This window comes from Theropithecus gelada, chromosome 7b (assembly GCF_003255815.1).
Source record: "Theropithecus gelada isolate Dixy chromosome 7b, Tgel_1.0, whole genome shotgun sequence".
Classification (NCBI taxonomy): Eukaryota; Metazoa; Chordata; class Mammalia; order Primates; family Cercopithecidae; genus Theropithecus; species Theropithecus gelada.
The window spans coordinates 108,209,988-108,229,982 of record NC_037675.1 but is presented as its reverse complement, the minus strand read 5'-3'; the positions used below and the strand labels follow the sequence as shown (position 1 = coordinate 108,229,982).

The following is a 19,995-nucleotide window of genomic DNA, read 5'->3' as shown; positions in this document are numbered from 1 at the left end:
CCATTCCAAATGCGAGAAAATGGCTGAAATAAGGGACTACAGGCCCCATGCAAGGTCAAAATCCAATAGGGCAGTCATTAAACCTTAAAGTTCCAAAATAATCTCATTTGACTCCATGTCTCACTTCCAGGTCAGGCTGATGGAAGAGGTGGACTCTCATGGTTTCTGACAGTTCTGCCACCATGGCTTTGCAAGGTACAGCCCCAATCCCAGCTGCTTTCATGGACTGGTGTTGAGTGTCCTCAGTTTTTCCAGACTCAGAGTGGAAGCTGTCAGTTGATCTCCCATTCTGGGTTTGGGAGGACAGGGCCCTCTTCTCTCAGCTCCACTAGGCAGAGGCCCAGTGAGGACTCTATATGGTGGCTTCAGCCCCACATTTCTCTTCAGCACTACCCTAACAGGGATTTTCTGTGAGGGCTACACCACCCCCCACCCAGCAAACTTCTGCCTGGACATGAAGATATTTCCATGCATTTTCTGAAATCTAGGTGGAGGTTCCCAAATCTCTATTCTTAATTTCTGTGCAACCATAGGCTCAACATGCAGGGAAGCTGCCAAGGTTTGGGATTTGCACCATCTGAAGCAGTGGCCTAAGCTGTGCTTTGGCCCCTTTTAGCTACACCTGGAGCTGAAGTAGCTGGGACTAAAGGCACCATTTCCCAAAACTGCACAGAGCAGGAAAGCCCTGGACCAGGCACATAAAACCATTATTTTCCTTTTGGGGCTCTTGGCCTGTGATTGGAGGTACTGCTGTGAAGACCTCTGACATGTCCTGAAGACATTTTTCCCCATTTTCTTGGTGACTGGCATTTGGCTTCTTGTTACTTATGCAAATTTCTGCAGCACGCTTGAGTTTTTACCCAGAAAATTGGTTTTTCTTTTCTATTGCATCGCCAGCTGAAAATATTCCATACTTTTATGCTCTTCTTTGTCCTGAACGCTTTGCTGGTTAGAAATTTCTTCTGTCAGATACTCTAGGTCACCTCTCTCAAGTTCAAAGTTCCACAGATCTCTAGGGCAGAGGCAAAATGCTGCCAGTCTTCATGCTAAAGCATAGCATGAGTCACCTTTGCTCCAGTTCCCAAAAACTTCCTAATCTCCGTCTGAGACCCCCTCATCCTGGATTTTATTGTGCATATTACTATCAGCAATTTGTCCAAGGTCATTCAACAAGTCTCTAGGAAATTACAAACTTTTCAATATCATCCTGTCTTCTTCAGAGCCTTGCCAACTGTTCCAACCTCTATCTCTTACCTAGTTCCAATGTTGCTTCTATATTTTTGGGCATCTTTATAGCAGTGCCTTACTCTCTGTGGTACCAAAAGAGTGTATTTTTTTTCTTCTCATACTGCTATGAAGAAATACCCAAGACTGGGTAACTTACAAAGAAAAGAGGTTTAACTGACACACAGTTCTACATGGAAGGCATAGAAACAGAGATTCAAAATAAACTTATATGTAAATAAATAAAGTTCCTCAACTAAAAATGTACTGTTCACATAGATTTTTTGAAGTCCCAATTCTATGATGCTTGCAAGAGACTCAAATCATCTGAAAATCTACACATGGACTAAAAGTGAATGGGTGGGAAAAAGATATGCTACAAAAACAGAAATCAACGGTGAGCACTTACATCAGACAAAACAAATTTCAAGTTAAACGCTATAAAGAGCGACGAAAATGGACATTATATAACAAAAAATGATCAATGGAGCAAGAATAGATAACAATTGTAAACGTGTGTGTGTGTGTGTATATGTATATGTGTGTGTGTGTATATATATATTATATATATATTACACATATTATATATATATTATATATATTATACACACACACACACACACACGAGAACTCAAATATATAAGGCAAATATGTTACATAGTAAGGGACAAATTCTAACTTTATACAGTTATAGTTGGATAATTTAATACATTACTCAGCATTGGATAGATTATCTAGCCAATAATTAACAGATAAACATTGGATTTAAACTGCACTATATTCCACATGGACCTGACATTTACAGAACATTGAGCCAAACAACTTCAGAGCACATATTCTTTTCTTCAGCACACGCAATATTCTTCAGGATTGACCATATATTAATACAGTACATGTGTCAAAATTTTTACGTAAAATGACACCAACTGTTTATCAGATTAAAGATGAAATCAAACTAAACATCAGTAACTGGAGGAAATTCTTTTTTTTATTTTTTTGAGATGGACTCTTGCTCTGTTGCCCAGGCTGGAGTGCAGTGGCACAAACCTGGCTCACTGCAACTTCTGCCTTCCAAGTTCAAATGGTTTTCCTGCCTCAGCCTCCCAGTTAGCTGAAATTACAGGTGCTTGCCACCATGCCCAGCTGATATTTGTACTCTTAGTAGCGACAGGGTTTCACCATATTGGTCAGGCTGGTCTTGAACTCCTGACCTAAAGTCATCCACCAGTCTTGGCCTCCAAAAGTGCTGGGATTACAGGCATGAGCCACTGCCCAGCCTAGAGAAAATTTCAAAACTATATAAACGCAAAAATTAAACAAAATATGCTTACATGGCTAATGGGTGAAAGAAGGCAGTAAGAAGAAAATATAAAAATGTATGAAACAAATAAAATAGAAACACAACATACCAAATCTTATGGCACTTATCCAAACCAGTATTATGAGGCAAATTTATAGCAATAAATGCCAACATCAAAGAAGCAGAAATATTTTAAATAACCATCATAACAATGCATCTCAGAGAACTTTAAGAACAAGAAAAGGCCAAACTCAAAATTATTTTAAAAAACAACAAAGAACAGATTAGACATAAACAGAATTAAGACTAAAAATTCAAGAAAAGATTAAAATAGCAAAAAAGATAAGCAAAGTTGAAAGTCATTAGTAGCTGGACTAACGAAAAAAAGAATATATACATATATATGGGGGGAGAGAGAGAGAGAGAGAGAGCTATGACCCAAATAAATAAAATAGAAGCAGAAGATGCCTCAACTGATATCCCAGAACAAAATAAATTATGAAGTACTGTAATAAACAAGTCTATGTGATAAATTTGAAAACCTAGAGGAATTGGATAAATTCATGGCCACATACTACCTAACAAGATTAAAAAAGAAGGAATAGAAAGCCTGAACATAGCAATAAAAAGAAATCAGATGGACTTAGGTAAAAGACCTACATCCTGTTGAACATGAATTTAAAAATCTAAAAATATAGCACACCAAACAGTATTTCAAGTAATAGTAATCATAATGCACCATGACCAAGTGGCATTCAACCCAGCGATTCAATTACACTTCAACATACACAAGTCAAAAAACATGATATATCACATTTATAGAATGAAGGATAAAAACCATATTTCTATATTAATAGATGCAGAAGATGAAAATTCAACATCTCTTCATGGAAAACAACTCTCAATTATGCACAGAAATAAAGAACAACACAATAAAGGCCACATGACAAGTCCATAGCTAACATCATACTTAACAAAAAATAATTCTTTTCTTTTGAAAACTGGAAAAGACAAGGATGCAAACTCTCAGCACTTATTCAACACAGTACTGAAAGTACTCAACAAACAAGGACATCCTCCCACGGAAATGCAAGAAAACAAAACAGATGTGGACACCCATAGACAGAACTCATTAGACCTGGTGAAGAATAGATAAAAATCTCTTTCAATCCCACCAACAGTGTAAAAGTGTTCCTATTTCCCCACATCCTCTCCAGCACGTGTTGTTTCCTGACTTTTTAATGACCGCCATTCTAACTGGTGTGAGATGGTATCTCGTTGTGGTTTTGATTTGCATTTCTCTGATGGCCAGTGATGATGAGCGTTTTTTCATGTGTCTCTTGGCTGTATGAATGTCTTCTTTTGAGAAATGTCTAGTCATATCCTTTGCCCACTTTTTGATGGGGTTGTTTGTTTTTTTCTTGTAAATTTGTTTGAGTTCTTTGTAGGTTCTGGATATTAGCCCTTTGTCTGATGAGTAGATTGCAAAAATTTTCTCCCATTTTGTAGGTTGCCTATTCACTCTGATGGTAGTTTCTTTTGCTGTGCAGAAGCTCTTTAGTTTAATTAGATCCCATTTGTCAATTTTGGCTTTTGTTGCCATTGCTTTTGGCGTTTTAGACATGAAGTCCTTGCCCATGCCTATGTCCTGAATGGTATTACCTAGCTTTTCTTCTAGTGTTTTTTTGGTTTTAGGTCTCACATTTAAGTCTCTAATCCATCTTGAATTAATTTTCGTATAAGGAGTAAGGAAAGGATCCAGTTTCAGCTTTCTACTTATGGCTAGCCAATTATCTCAGCACGGTTTATTAAATAGTGAATCCTTTCCCCATTTCTTGTTTTTCTCAGGTTTATCAAAGATCAGATGGCTGTAGATGTGTGGTATTATTTCTGCGGACTCTGTTCTGTTCCATTGGTCTATATCTCTGTTTTGGTACCAGTACCATGCTGTTTTGGTTACTGTAGCCTTGTAGTATAGTTTGAAGTCACTAGTTCAACCATTATGGAAAACAGTATGGTGATTTCTCAAGGATCTAGAACTAGAAGTACCATATGACCCAGCCATCCCATTACTGGGTATATACCCAAAGGATTATAAATCATGCTGCTATAAAGACACATGCACACGTATGTCTATTGCAGCACTATTCACAATAGCAAAGACTTGGAATCAACCCAAATGTCCATCAGTGACACAGTGGATTAAGAAAATGTGGCACATATACACCATAGAATACTATGCAGCCATAAAAAAGGATGAGTTTGTGTCCTTTGTAGGGACATGGATGCAGCTGGAAACCATCATTCTCAGCAAACTATCACAAGAACAGAACACCAAGCACTGCATGTTCTCACTCATAGGTGGGAACTGAACAATGAGATCACTTGGACTCAGGAAGGGGAACATCACACACCGGGGCCTATCACGGGAAGCGGGGAGGGGGGAGGGATAGCATTAGGAGAAATACCTAATGTCAATGACAGGTTGATGGGTGCAGCAAACCACCATGGTACATGTAACAAACCTGCACGTTATGCACATGTACCCTAGAACTTAAAGTATAATAAAAAAAAAAAAAGAGGAAGAAAGACATGAGCTGGTGTGCTCAGCTCCTTCACCATGTGATGCCCTATGCCACCTTGGAACTCTACAGGGTCTCAGCAAGAAGGCTGTCATAAGATATGACCCTTCAACCTTGGACTTCCCCACCTTCGGAAGTATAAAAAATTAATTGTGTTTCTTAAAAAAAAAAAATCTCTTTCAAAGCCTCCAGTGTTCCCAGCTAAACATGAATTTTGGTGATAGACTGAAAATAAGGAAGGGAAGGGAGACATGACTTAAGAGAGGAGAAACCCTAAGACAGCAGAAAGCAAATCTACACAGAACAATCACAGGGCAGATACCAGAGTGGACTGAAACAGGAGCTGCATTCTATTGGGTACCTAGTGGAGACCCTTTGACATTTCTTGTGAGGTAATTCTAGAGATGATTAATTTCTTCAGTATTCCTTTGCCTGGGAAAGTATTTATCTATCTTTCATTTCATAAGAAGTGTTTTATCAGTTATATGTTCTTGGGTGGCTGTTTTTTTCCCCCCAGAAATTTAAGTACAGTTATGCTCTGTATAACAAAGTTTCTGGTAGTAACAGAAGGCACAAACAACGGTGGTTCCACAATAATACGCTTCCTTATTTATCTATACATTTTTTATGTTTAGATAAACAAATGCTACTGTGTTACCATGGCCTACAGTATTCACTACAGTTGTTTTGGGATCACTGGGGTGTTGCTTTTTCTGGCTGGAACCCTGTGTGGTCAGTGGCGACTTTGCTTAAGTTCGTGTCCTACATGTGGAAAGAATGAGGTATGCAGCCATGTGGAGGGTGAGCAAGACAAAGACTAGCTTCATGAAGCATTAGAGCCCCTCACAAGAGACCCCCAGTGACTATCTCCTCTCTGCAGGCAAGATGACCGGTTGAGAGTTCAGCTCTCAGCAGAGAGAGCAGCTCCTCTCCATAGCTGGTGGTCCTGTAGTCTCTCCATCCTCTGTCCTCCTCTGCTGAGCCCGGGGGTTTCTAGGGACCTCCGAGGGAAGGAAGTGCGTGCCCACTGGTCCACGGGTGGTCATGGGTGGGCCACAGAAGGCACCACAAGTCCCGACTCTGGTCTGCGGATCTGGGAGCCTGGGCCCCAGCCTTCAGGCCCTTCCTAGGGACCCGCCCCCTGTGCCCAGGAATCTTCCTGCCTCCTGCTGCAGTTCAAGGCCCATAGGGCTCCCCCTGACTTTCTCCCAAGATCAGAGCCAACAGCAGGAAGAAGCCAGGAAGTGGGAGCTGCACTTCCCGGTATGCAAGAGCGGACTTTTTCCTGGGGACCCCAAGCCTGCAGGGACGCCTGAGGCTCCAGCCCCCGGTTTGCAGGGGCTTCTACCCGCTCCATGGAGGGAGATGCCTGTGGCTTCAGACACGGTTTCGGTAGCTGCAGCCACACCCAGGAGCGCAGGGCTCCTGCCTGTTCCCGACCTCCGAGAGCACAGAGGCCGAGTCTACTGCCCTGACTGGGGCAGCTGGAGCCGCACCTGAGCGGTCAAGGCTGCTGCCTGCCCCTGGCTCCCACCGGCTCCGTGGAGCATCAGCTCCCTCTGCCCCTCCTCGCAGCCTGGGCACGGGCTCCTGATCCTCGCTGGGCCCTGGCCGGTGTCCAGGGCAGGGCTGACATCTCCACAGACTCTCCCCATTGCCCCGGTGCCCAGGGAGGCCTGGCAGAGCTGATCACTACCCCGGCCAGTGGTCGGGAGTGGCAGCCTCCGTGGTCACCCTGCCATGAGGCAGACCCCTGGGGATGCGGCCCGGGCAGCCGTCCAGAGCCTGCCGAGGCCCAGGAACCCCCGCACCCTTGGCGGGGGTGGGCATAGTAGCTGCTGCCCGGGTTTGCAATGTGGTGCCGTTTCCTTTTCCCTCCCTGGAACCCCGAAGTTTGACATGGGGGTTCCTTTCTGCTTTGCTGCGCGGCTCCCCTTCCCCTGGGGTAGAGCCCCCCGTTTCTCCAGGTGTTCCCTCCCACAGCTCCGGTGTTCTCCGTGGGTGTCTCCACCTTCCAGATCTGCTGCCCTGCCCTGCCCTGCCCTGCAGACTAAGGCTCTGATTCCGTAAGAGAGGGGAGCTGCTTCCCGGTAGGACTTTGGTGGGGTCTGTCTTCCCACCTCATTTCCCGAGGGGTTAAACCAGGGCCTTTAGGATACTGGTTTCGGTGGTTTGCCCCGTTGAGTAATTTCTTAGTTCTGTAGTGGGCGTAAGACACTTGGCTCTGGAAGCATTTCAGAAGTGTGGGCTCAGATACACCCCAGACAACACTTTGGGAAAGGAAGATATTTTGTGACTATTCTCATTATAAGGGAAAGGCATTCAAAAGAATAGAAAAACTCTTCCGTATGTGTTCCCTGAGAATTTCACACTAAAAACATGCTTACCACACTCAACTCAAAGCACTTCAATGTATATTAGTGTATTTTATCTTGTACTAGCCTGTATTTCATTTGGTGAACTCTGCCTCAGTTCAGCTCACACCCTCGCTTTGATTCTCCCTACAAGAACTTGTCTCTCTCTAGATTTCAGGTTTGTTGATTGTCTTAAAATTTCAATGATCCGAGGTATTAAAGACAATTTGCAAAAGTCCGTTTTCTCTGTTTAACAGTTATTGTTGATTTTATTGTTGTTGTAAAAAAAAAGAAATTCTCATCTATGTACATTTCAAATCTGAATAACAAAATTTTTAGTAACACCAAAAGTAATAAAAGAATCCAAATATTGATCAGCTGCCTGATAGAAAAACAAATTATGGTAACTTTGTTTACTGGAATACTACCCATCGTTCATAATAAAGGAATGACCGATACACACAATAAGAAGATTAAATTATCAAGTATTTAAATTGAGTAAAATAAGCCAAACAAATAAGAGTATATATGATTCTATTTTTTAAAATTCTGGAAAATGAAAACTAATGTAAAGTAATATAAAGAAGATTAGTAGCTGCCTGGGAATATGTTGGCAGAAGGGAAGGAGAAAGGATAAGGAAATAGAAACAGGAAGTAGAAGGACAGAAAAGAAGTTGAGGGAATTTCACTTGTCCACCTTCTTTATCATGGTAATAGTTATGTAATGATGATCAATTTTACACTTTAAATATGTAAAGTTTATAATCTGTCAGTCGAATATTATAAAATTTATTATGTGGGGACAAGTTGAAAATTAGACAATGTAGGAGTGACAGAAAGATAGATACCAGTATTTTAAATGTCAGAGATACCTGAAAATTTATCTACCTGAACCCTAGTTCTCTCCATAGTTTAAGGTAAACAGGAGAGTGCAGCAAAATCACACATATTCTGATTAGGCAGTGGCTTCTGCAAACCACACTAGGCATGTCCAGCTCTGTCCTGGAGTTGGCTAAGGGAGGAGTCAGGGCCAGTGGTGAGAAGCGCAGGCCCAGATACCAGACATGATCTCTTAGGTACATACGGAACCCATCCATGTGTGGGTTTACTTTACATCTGTAAGTAGAGAACATTGACTCCTACAGAACATAATTTACACACATAGGTGAATCTGAAATAAGGTGATCAGTGCAAAGTTTTTATCACAGCACAGTTTCATATTAAGCACACTTTCTCGAATCCCATTGTTGTCACCCATCTTCCTCACGACACTTTCATCTGCTCTGGGCCCTGCCCTCTTCTCAGGTGTCCAACCCCAGAGCTTGCTATATAGTACGAGTTATGCAAATAGGGCCCTCCCCCTGCTGATGAAAACCAGCCAAACCCTGACCCTGCAGATGTGGGAGAGGAGCCCCAGCCCCGGGATTCCCAAGTGCTTCTGCTTGCTGATCAGGACTGCACAGAGGACTCACCATGGAGTTGGGCTTGAGCTGGGTTTTCCTTCTTGCTATTTTAGAAGGTGATTGACGGAAAACTAGAGATATGGAGTGTGAATGGACATGAGTGAGATAAGCAATGGATTTGTGTGGCAGTTTCTGACCAGGGTGTCTCTGTGTTCGCAGGTGTCCAGTGTGAGGTGCAGCTGGTGGAGTCTGGGGGAGGCTTGGTACAGCCTGGGGGGTCCCTGAGACTCACCTGTGCAGCCTCTGGATTCACTTTCAGTAGCTACTGGATGCACTGGGTCCGCCAGGCTCCAGGGAAGGGGCTGGAGTGGGTCTCACGTATTAATAGTGATGGGAGTAGCACAAGCTACGCCGACTCCGTGAAGGGCCGATTCACCATCTCCAGGGAGAACGCCAAGAACACACTGTATCTGCAAATGAACAGTTTGAGAGCTGAAGACACAGCCGTGTATAACTGTACTACAGACACAGTGAGGGGAAGTCAGCGTGAGCCCAGACAAAAACCTCGCTGCAGGGCATCTGAGACCACAAGGGAGTGTCCTGGGCCCTGTGAACTGGGCTGTTCTCTGTGGCAGGGGCTGGTGGTGCTAAAGGCTGACTTTCTCTCAGCATCTGGGGCTGCCTCATCATCAAGTTTCCTCAGAGAACCTTTCAGATTTACAATTCTGTACTCACACTTAATGTCTCTGAATGTGACACTTTTTTCCCCGGTGTTTCTTTGCTTTTGTGACAAGAGAACACATTCTCACCACCACGGAAGCCTGAGTGTCACTTTGGGAGCAGAAATGACCCTCCCTGGTCACCAGAATCAGAGTCCCGAGGAAGCCCAGGGGAACCTGGGGAGTGTTTTCCAATCAGACTCAGGGCAGATGTCTCCATGGGAATCTCTGATTGGAACAGGGTTTTGGATTCAGATTGGGACCAAGAGGGAGGTTCATCCATCCAGGGCCAGGGTCCTTAGAATCCTGACAGTTTTCACAGTAATCCCATCATCCTTTAAAACTGAACATTTGACTCAGAATTCATCCATTTGGTCCTTTCTCTGCTAATCAATTTTCCTTTTCTCTAGTTTTCATTCTTACACTTCCCTTTTCTCCTTTGTTCTTAAAATGGAGGGTGCGCGTCCTGTGGTCTAAACCGCAGGCCTCAGATACATTACCTGGAACTCAGGTGTGGCTCAGGTTGTGGCTCCTGAGGACCTGGCAGGCTGAGGGGTCTTTCTCATTCCCGGTTGCCTGGACGCCCCTGCTGTCCTCTATGCATGGACGCATTTGGGGAACACAAGTGGACACTCCTAGTTGTTTCCTCAAATGGGACACTGATGTCGAGATGATCTTGTGCTTCTCACCCTGTCACAGAGCCCCCCCTCACCTGTGATTTTTGGGAGAGCTGAGGATGACTTTGTTGTGCTGCGAGCTCGGCGTGACAGCAATTGTGAGATCTGACTAGGCACAGCCAGAGCCGGTGGAGCCGGCCATCAGGAAAGACAAGCTGGAATTCCTGGGAAGCCCTACAGCTGCTGTCCATCATACAGTTCCATTGTCTCCTCTTCTGCTAGGATTAAATCAAACCGAACAAGTTCATCTAGGACAATCTTCCTGACCTAGAGAAAAGTGATGACAGGCTTTAATAACACCTGCATTATATCATCAGAGCAACACATACATTAGTGTTTGATTGAATAACTGAGACTCTGTCCCAGTCAAGGTGACACACAAAATAGATTATTGCCAAGATTAATATTTTATATTGATTATTTTAATACTAACATGAATGCAATATTAATTTAATATAATTAATAGTTTGTATTTGACAATAGAATCAGACTCATGTTATAAATAATTTTGCTAAAATATGTGTATTATTATTCATCTTCTGAGCAGAAATCTCCAGTAGCCGATTAAGTTTGCATGCATTGGTCAAAGGAGGGCATCCACCCTTTTGAGGGAAAATGCATGGAGGGTAAACGAGCCTGGGAAAGCCGATGGCATGTGATGGAAGCCTGTCCCTGAGTGAAGGAGAGAGTGAGGGAGGATTGGTTGGAACCTTCTTACATTTATGTGCTGTGCAAAGAAAGTCCAGATTATCACAGAGTTTTGCGCAAGTCAAAGTTGCCCCTCAGGAAACCCGCATGACTCCCAGCAATGGCTCCGCCTCAGATGAGTGCAGAGCTCACTCTGTTCCTAAGAATGGGGCACAGGATATGGGATTCAGCATGAGCCACATCACGGACGTCAGAGAGCAGCAGCTGGGTGCGTGATCCAGGCGCGTTGTTCTGCCCGTGGGTGCAGGGAGGAAGGCGCATTCTCGGAGCCAACACGCTGCGGATTTTTATACAGAATACACGTTTTCACATGATTGATTGGAAGGCATATGAAAAAATGTGCAGTCCACAAGCAATTGTAATTTTCAAATTTACCGCAATTGCATTATGTCTTCATTGTGCGTGATGTCCTGGAACAGAGTTGCATTTTTCGTGGATGTTGTTTCACGGATTGAGAACATGAATCTCACACCTGCATTTTTTACCCATGTGCAGAGACCTTGAGTAGAGCATGTCTGGACCTTGTCTACACTACGTCTCATGTCCCAAGGGAAAGAGTGGAGACTTGACTGACTGCAAACTTTGTGGTAGGAGCTGCTCCTGCACACTCCTGCACACCTCAGGGCCTGCAGAGACCTCAAGTGAAGTTTTATTGAGCTGGGTGTCTTCCTATGTGGGGGAATTATAGGCTGCCCCACTCCTGGTGATTGCTTGTCAGCTCTAAAGACGGGTTCAGAATGAGGTCACCTGGTAGCCTTTCTCACTGTAGCTCCATTATTCCAGGTAATAACACAAGTTCTATTTATGTGACCTCATGCTCTTAACTTTTTTGTTCATAAGTTTGGTTATAGAAAATGTTACCACTTAGTTTCCTGATTCAAATCCGATTATTTGCTGAACTAATCAGGGTTTTTTTTTTGGTTTTTTTTTTTTTTTTGATGTGCTCAGTATTTGGGAAATATAAATGAACAGCCATGTATGGTTCACTGAGTGGACATAGTCAGTTAAGTACATTAGTAAAACACATGATTGTGGAATTATATAGTCAAACTACAATTAGATTTGCAAAAAGTTGCCTCCAGTAATGTCTGAGAAGGGAGGGCCCCCAGCCGATCCCGTCTCTGGGCTTTGAGGAGGCTCCTACACAGGCGAGGTCACATGGGCGAGATCCAAGGTGCAGCTCCCAGCCGTTGCTGTGCTATTTTCCAGGAACCAGACATACAGCTTGGCATCTCAGAAGCAGATCCCCAAGACTTCCTTTACCTGGGCTTCACGGGCAGCACAGGACCAGCAGGAGATGCTCAAAACTCACCCAAGGCAGAGGCACAGTGAAGAGCAGGTGCAGAGAGGAACCAGCCAGGGAGCCTCTAACCACCATCTAGGGTTGTCTTATTTTCCTTCACAGCTTGGAGCCCTCAGGAGACCACCCACCATGTTGTTTATAACTCAGGTTCCCCTATCTTGAAGCAAAACAGACATAAATATGACTCTGCAGTTAGCCCCTTGAACCTGGGTCAATTTTTTCTGAGAATGCCAACTTAATCATCAATATCATGGGCATTATGTCAAAATCATGATGGATATTTAGTCACCAGGAAGACAGTTTGTCTCATGGTAGAAATGCTTATTCAATTAAAAATTACATTTTATGGAAAAGGTGTCTAAGTGAGGACTGGTCAAATAATAAAGTATTAGTGAAGTATCAGAAAAATAATGGCACCATTATATTGGCATCCAATTAATCTATAAAGCTTATCAATATTCATGTTGTAAGTGGTCTAGGACAAGTTATGGCAGTATTTAGGCTATAAGAAGACAGTGCTTTACTTCTGAGATAGGAATGTCCTTTTTTATCATAGTTTAAGTTCTGCGGTACATGCACAGAATGTGCAGGTTTGTTACACAGGTATACATATGCCTTGGTGGTTTGCTGCACCCATCAACCAGTCATTGACATTAGGTATTTCTCCTAATGCTATCCCTCCCCACGTCCCCCACCCCCAAACGGGCCCCAGTGTGTGATGTTCCCCTCCCTGTGTCCATGTGTTCTCATTTCTTAACTCCCACTTATGAGTGAGAACATGCGGTGCTTGGTTTTCTGTTCTTGTGTTAATTGGCTGAGAATGATGGTGTCCAGCTTCATCAATGTCCCTGCAAAGGGCATGAACGCGAAATTCCTTCTAAATGAACTGTATTTGGACGAACATTGTCCAGTGACTCTTCCTAAATGAGGTTTCTACATGATCTGTTTTTCTTTTCCAAATCAAATCACTCAAGTTTCTCATTATCTCCTGAGTGAGAAATATTTTCCCCAAACACAACCTCAGTCTAGGTAGACACCTTCGTGAATGAGCCTTCACTCTCAGACAAGCACACACTGTCCCCGTGTGGACTCTTCTCTCAGGCAGGCACACAGATCCCCACATGGTTAGGATCATGTACTGGGACTCTGCCCCACGGGGATCTCTGTTATCACTGGGGCAGGTTAGCATCTCAATCCTCATCCGCACTGTGACCTTTGATGTCTATGGCCTGCCACACCCTCTGTCTGCCCCTCAGTGTCCTGAATGGTGAAGCAGCCCACCCAAGGGGTGGAGGAAGATCCCAGATTTCCCTGTGAAGGAGACAGGATGCCAGTCACAGAGATGGAAATCCCTCACATCCCTCTTGGGTCACGTTCTGGGCAGGGTCTCTGAAGGCACTCCTGGATCAGTCCTAAGATGTCTCCTTCTATTTCCGTAGGAAGAACCCAGAGAAAGACAAATAAGTTTTTCTATTAGGGCATTGTAGAACTTGTGCTTTCTTGTGTGACAGATATAGATATTCTGAATATTTTTAAAATTAGGTATAATATTAAGTCTATCAAATACGTAAATACCTAAACTTCATAATGTATGTCTGCAGGGATGTCTCCTGGAATTTAGAATATATATATATATATATGCATTTTTTTCCCAAGATAAATCTTGGTGAACATTATAAAATTGACTAATATTTATGTTCAAGATTATTATTTCAAAAAAGGTTTAATAACAGAGACCAGATGTATCTTTTCACCAGAAATTAGTGTAAAACACAGTGAAATTTCTTAAACATGATTTTAAGATGTGTGACATCAATTAACACAGACAGTGATTGCTGGGAGGGGGAAAATATACAAAACAAGCCCTCTGGTGAATGTACATTCTGATACTTTCTGAAGAGAGTTTCCGGGCCACGGTGCTGAAGTGGAACCAGGTAGATCTGAAGTTGAGGAAAAGGAGCTGAGATCCCAGACAGGCCAGGAAGTGTGGAGACCACAGAATAGACAGTGGAGAGCAGACACTGTTCAGAGAGCGGGCCCCACAGACGGCAGGAGAGAGACCCAGCATTGGCAGAGTGCGGCTCAGTGTGAGGGAACCAGGGCAAGTTGTACACGAGAACACACCCCACTATGGGGGGCTTTCCTTAAAATCTAAAATTACCCTAAATTTTAAACGTATTCACTTACAAATTTTAAAATATACTGAAAGACATCACGTTAAATAAAGATAAAGAAAAGGTGGATTTGCAATATTAAAATATAAAAAGTGCATTTCTGAATAAATGATAACACTGATGAGGGGGACAATTTTATTCCATCATGACAAATGATTTAAGAGAAGAACATTCCAAATGCTTACGGACCGAATGAGGAAGCTTCAATCACGAATATGAATAGAGTTATCTCATTACCAGAGTGATGTCATGAGAAACTTCAAGCTTTCCAAAGAGACAACCTAATCTGGTAAAAATTATAGAAACTCAACCTGTAATATTATGAAAATTATCCTAAGAACACATAGTAAATGAAATCCATTGATTGACATAATGTGCTACTATTGACTGAATGGTTATGACCCCCATAAGGAATATGTTGGAATCTCAACTCCAATGTGGTGGTAGCAGGAGGTGGGGCCTTTGATCTCATTTGAAAGGTGTTGAGGCTCCATCTCATGAGTGGAATTAGCGCCCTGCTAAAATACCCCAGAGAGCTCCCTCTTTCCTTCCACCAGGTGTGGTCATGGTAGGAAGGTGGCCATCTACAAATAAAGACTTGGGACTTCACCAGATACGAATCTCTAAGGCATCTTGATCTTGAACTTCCCAGCCTTGAAAATTGGGACAAATACATTTCTGTTATTTCTGGGTCACCCAGTCCATGGCATTCTCTCACAGCAGCTCAGTCTCAGCAAGTGCAGTGAGGACCCAGAATACTTGAGAGAAGAGCATTACCCTCTTCTTTACATCTCAGGATCACAGAATCTTGACCTTGGGCTGAACTGACCAGAGGGTGGTGCTTCCCTCTCCCCCAGATCTCAGCTGAGGTCATGGTGTCAGGTCTTTATGGTGGAGACTAAATTCCAGTCTGTGATTTGACGGATGCGTTTCTCCTCCCAGCCTCACTCATGAGACATGGTTTCCATGTCATGTGTTACAGGCCAAGAAAGGTAGACCCTGATTATTCTCACCCCAGCTCACTTGTAGGGCAGAGGTTCTGGGGAGATTCCTGAGAGAAGCACAATGAGAACATAGGAGTCCACCACTCCCATGCCCAGTTTTCTGTACTTAAAGCAGGAGTGTCCCTCTGAGATACCCGAACCCTTTCTTCTGCACCAATGTGGAGACTGGCATGTTTTTCTAGTGACAGAGGCAGGGCATAAAAACAGTGAAACGAAGTTCTCTCTAAACGGCGCGACTTGATTTGCAGTTGAATGAGAATAATTTCAACGCTAAAGTTCCTCTAAAATGTTAGCGGTTTTCATGGTAAGTAATTAATAGAAATCTGACAGCTCCAGGAGAGCAATATAGAAATCAATAGTCCACTCATTTTAACAGAGAGAATAAGAGAACCTATAATTTAAGAATTACCAGCTGGGTGCTGTGGCACTGCCTGCAGTTCAATTTACTTGGGAATTTGAGGTGAGAGAATCATTTGAGCCCAGGGTTTCAAGTCCAGCCCGAAAACATAGCTAGACTCCATTTCTTCAATAAAATCAATAACATTTTGGGGTCAGAACAATCCTCAAAAATGGTCCCTAGAAAGAAGCCCAAATTTAATTGCACCAGATTGTTGAACGATTTATGTTACAAAACAGTGTCACCATGTCAGAAATGAGCACAGTGTAACATCCAGGTATCATGTTAAGAGAAACAAACAGTCAAGTAGAACAATCAGGTAATTCGGCTGTCAAAGGCAACACTGCCAAATGACAGCGTTTCTGTGGAAACTGCGTGTACATCCAGGACTGCACCTGTGAACGATGACATCATACCCTTCAGAGTGTCGAGGAAAGAGACATCACTCAAACAGACAAGCCAAGGGACTTCAGAAATATATAAGGGGAAATACAGTGTGCAAATACATAAAAATGAAATTAGGTGATGACTGCTAAATGAATATCAAGGCACAATCACAGAATATGAAATTATATTTTCCTGAATGATAGGGTTACTACCAATCTCCCCTAGGACACTCTCATCTACTCTGTGCACAGCCTTCTCCTGAGGTGTCCCACTCTGAGCTTGCTATATAGTAGGAGACATGCAAATAAGATTCCCCTTTTGGGTGATGAAAAGCAGCCCAGCCCTGACCCTGCAGCTCTGGGAGAGGAGCCCCAGCCTTGGGATTTCCAGCTCTCTCCACTTGGTGATCGACACTGAACACAGGAGACTCACCATGGAGTTTGTACTGAGCTGGGTTTTCCTTGTTGCTATTTTAAAAGGTGATTCATGGAGAAATAGAGATGTTGAGTATGAGGGGACATGAGTGAGAGAAACAGTGAATATGTGTGGCAGTTTCTGATTAGGATGTCTCTGTGTTTGCAGGTGTCCAGTGTGAGGTGCAGCTGGTGGAGTCTGGGGGAGGCTTGGTCCAGCCTGGCGGGTCCCTGAGAGTCTCCTGTGCAGCCTCTGGATTCACCTTCAGTGACTACTACATGCACTGGGTCCGCCAGGCTCCAGGAAAGGGGCCGGAGTGGGTAAGTTTCATTAGAAACAAAGCTAATGGTGGGACGGCAGAATACGCCGCGTCTGTGAAAGGCAGGTTCACCATCTCCAGAGATGATTCCAAAAGCATCACCTATCTGCAAACGAGCAGCCTGAAAACCGAGGACACGGCCGTGTATTACTGTACTAGAGACACAGTGAGGGGAGGTCAGTGTGAGCCCAGACACAAACCCCCCTGCAGGGGCGCGCGGGGCCAGCAGGGGGCGCTCGGGACCCACTGAGGACGGGACAGGTCCCAGGAGCAGGTGCAGAGGGAGGTTTCCTTTCTCATTAGCTGGAAAAGTCAGGTTTGTGTTTTCAGAACCCTGGAGTCTTACAGGTTGTTATATTTTTATACTGTTATTAGTATGTATTTATTATCATTGATATTTAAGTTTTAATTTTAAACCTTTTATGTAGCGCTATTTTAAAAATCTATTTACTTTCATTTGCAGTTATTCTTCCAGAGTTTCATTAACATCTATTGCTGTCAGCAACTACATAGCTACGAGAGCATAAATTTACACCTGTAGACATAGGTCTAAGTACCACAAACCCGTGCATAAATGTATAGTGATTTATATTTAACATTATAGTAAAATAATTTTAAAAATATGTCCTAAACGATCAAACTTACTGACGAACTTAATATAAATTATTGGAGTAATGCATAATTGATTTCAAAAATTTTATATTGTTTATATTAATTAATATCTATGTCTTTACTTAAACATAGTATATTGGTCATTTCAAAATAGCTAAGATAAATTTCAAATGGCCTTGACCCAAAAATGAAAATATTTTGAGTTGATTGATATGCTAGTTATATTTAATTATTTCATATTGTATTAATATATCACAACATTGCTTTGTACCTCATAAATATATACAACCGTAATTTGTCAATTTTCAAGACAATTATTTAATCCATCCTAGGTCATGATCTTTTTTCCCCTATCCAGGTCTGATTGGATTGTCCTGAGAAACCCATCCACACACCTGCCTCCTGCAGGCTTCTGAGAGGAGCTCCATGAAGGCGCCCCGTGTGAGTCCGCACGACCCGGAGCCTCCCTCTCCTTGGATAAGGCCATCTCCTTGGGGTCACAGGGCTATTCCTTATCCTCACCCCCTTGTTGTAACAAACAAGCAACATCACACTTTAACTCATCACGCTTTGCTTTAATTTTCCCCCAAAAAAATCAAGGTAATAATTTTAGCAATACACATCACAAGCTACTATGAATAAGTCCTTTCCCACGTACTAGCGTTGCTTTTGAGGACTTTACATGTATCACACAGTTTAAATTTCTTTATGAAATGAGATACTAATATCTCCATATTAGAGATTGGTTTTCTAAGTCATTTCTGAAAATTAATTTTTCCAAGGGCCCATACAGATTCTATTAGAAATCCAGGATAAAATTTGAAATTTCAGCAGTAATATCTGGAGAAACATTGAGACTATATTTAACTTAGTACATGTGCTCTCAAATATCCTTATTTCCCTAAAGGTTGTTCTCAGTTATTATTTTACACATGATATTTGTAATTAATACTAATAAGACAGGTTGAAATGTTATCTCAATTATTTAACAACTTTTGATAATAACAAGATACATGTTCCACATAGTTTTGACCAGTTTGTTTTCTCTATGAAACACGTGTTTATTAACTTGTCAGATGTCACCCTTATCTTTCTGATTTCTGGGATTTAATTCTAGCAAGTATGGTTGAGTATATTTTATTAATTCATATTATATTGTTCACATTTTCAGTATGGTTTTATTATTTGCATTATTTACTGAAATTTAAACTATTTCTTATACAATATTTTTCAATTTTTTATTTTCATGAGATGTAATTTCAGTATAAGTAATAATGCATAGATCTGCAATGTACCATTATGGGATTTCTGGCAAATGTAAACACACTTGTCCCCAACAGCCAAGGTAGGATGAAGAGGAGGCCCATCCCCCAGCATAAGTGGTCTTCTCTGTGCTTCCAGTCAGCTCCCACATTTAGCACAATGTTTTGGTTTCTGCCACTGTAGATTAATTGTTAATGTTTTGATTTTCATATAAATGGACTCAAACATTATAGATCACTTATCTGGTAAGGGGTTCCTTTTGTTATTTTTCATGTTTGTTTATGCTATTTCATATGTAAAATTGCATCTGTACATTATCATTTATTCACTTAACAGACTACCTCTGATATAAAATCTCAAAGCTTTGATATATATGGAGAAAGAGAGAGGGGGAGAGAGAGAGAGAGAGAGACAGCGGGAGAGAAATTTTACACTCGAGTCACCCATTTAGCAATAAATGACAATAAGCTGATCCATTTTCCTGTTGATGCACTTTTTATTTGTTTCCAGTTTATTAACATCATAAGCGAAGCTGCTGTAAATATTTTTTCTATTTATCTTTTCTCATTTTTATTGAGAAAATATGTGGAAATACGCATTTCTTCATCATAAATGTAAGCTTAATTTGTTCAGCTTTATGGAACTATAATTGAAAATGAAATTGTATATATTCGAGGTGCACCACTTGATATTTTGGTACAAACTGAGAAATTTTCACTATGACAAAGGAGTCGGAATGTCTATTACCTCACATTTACCATTTTTCTTCCTTTAATTTATTATGTGTGTTTCCAGTGAGAACATCTGAGATCTGTCCCTTTACCAGAGATCAAGTTTGCAATACAGTGTTGACAGCTCTAGTCCCATCGCTTTACATTAGACCTCCTGAACCTATTCAACCTGCACAACTGAAAATTTATGCCCTTGACAAGCATCACTCTGCTTCCCCTCCTCCCAGCCCTGGAAACTACTTTCCTACTCTCTGCTTCTAAGAATTTGAATATTTTAGATTCCACATGTAAATGAGATCATGCAGCATTTGTCTTTCTATGTCTGGCTTATTCCACTTAGCATAATGCTCTCCAGGCCCATCTATGTTGTTGGAAATGTTATAATTTCCTTATTTTTAGAGATCATATAATAGTCCATTGTATG

At 42.1% G+C, this 19,995-nt stretch overlaps 1 gene segment (V, D, J or C); it reads left to right on the top strand.

Moving 5' to 3' along the window:
* LOC112628818 overlaps nt 1–19,995 on the top strand; it is a 1,133,279-nt gene that overhangs the window by 170,932 nt on the left and 942,352 nt on the right.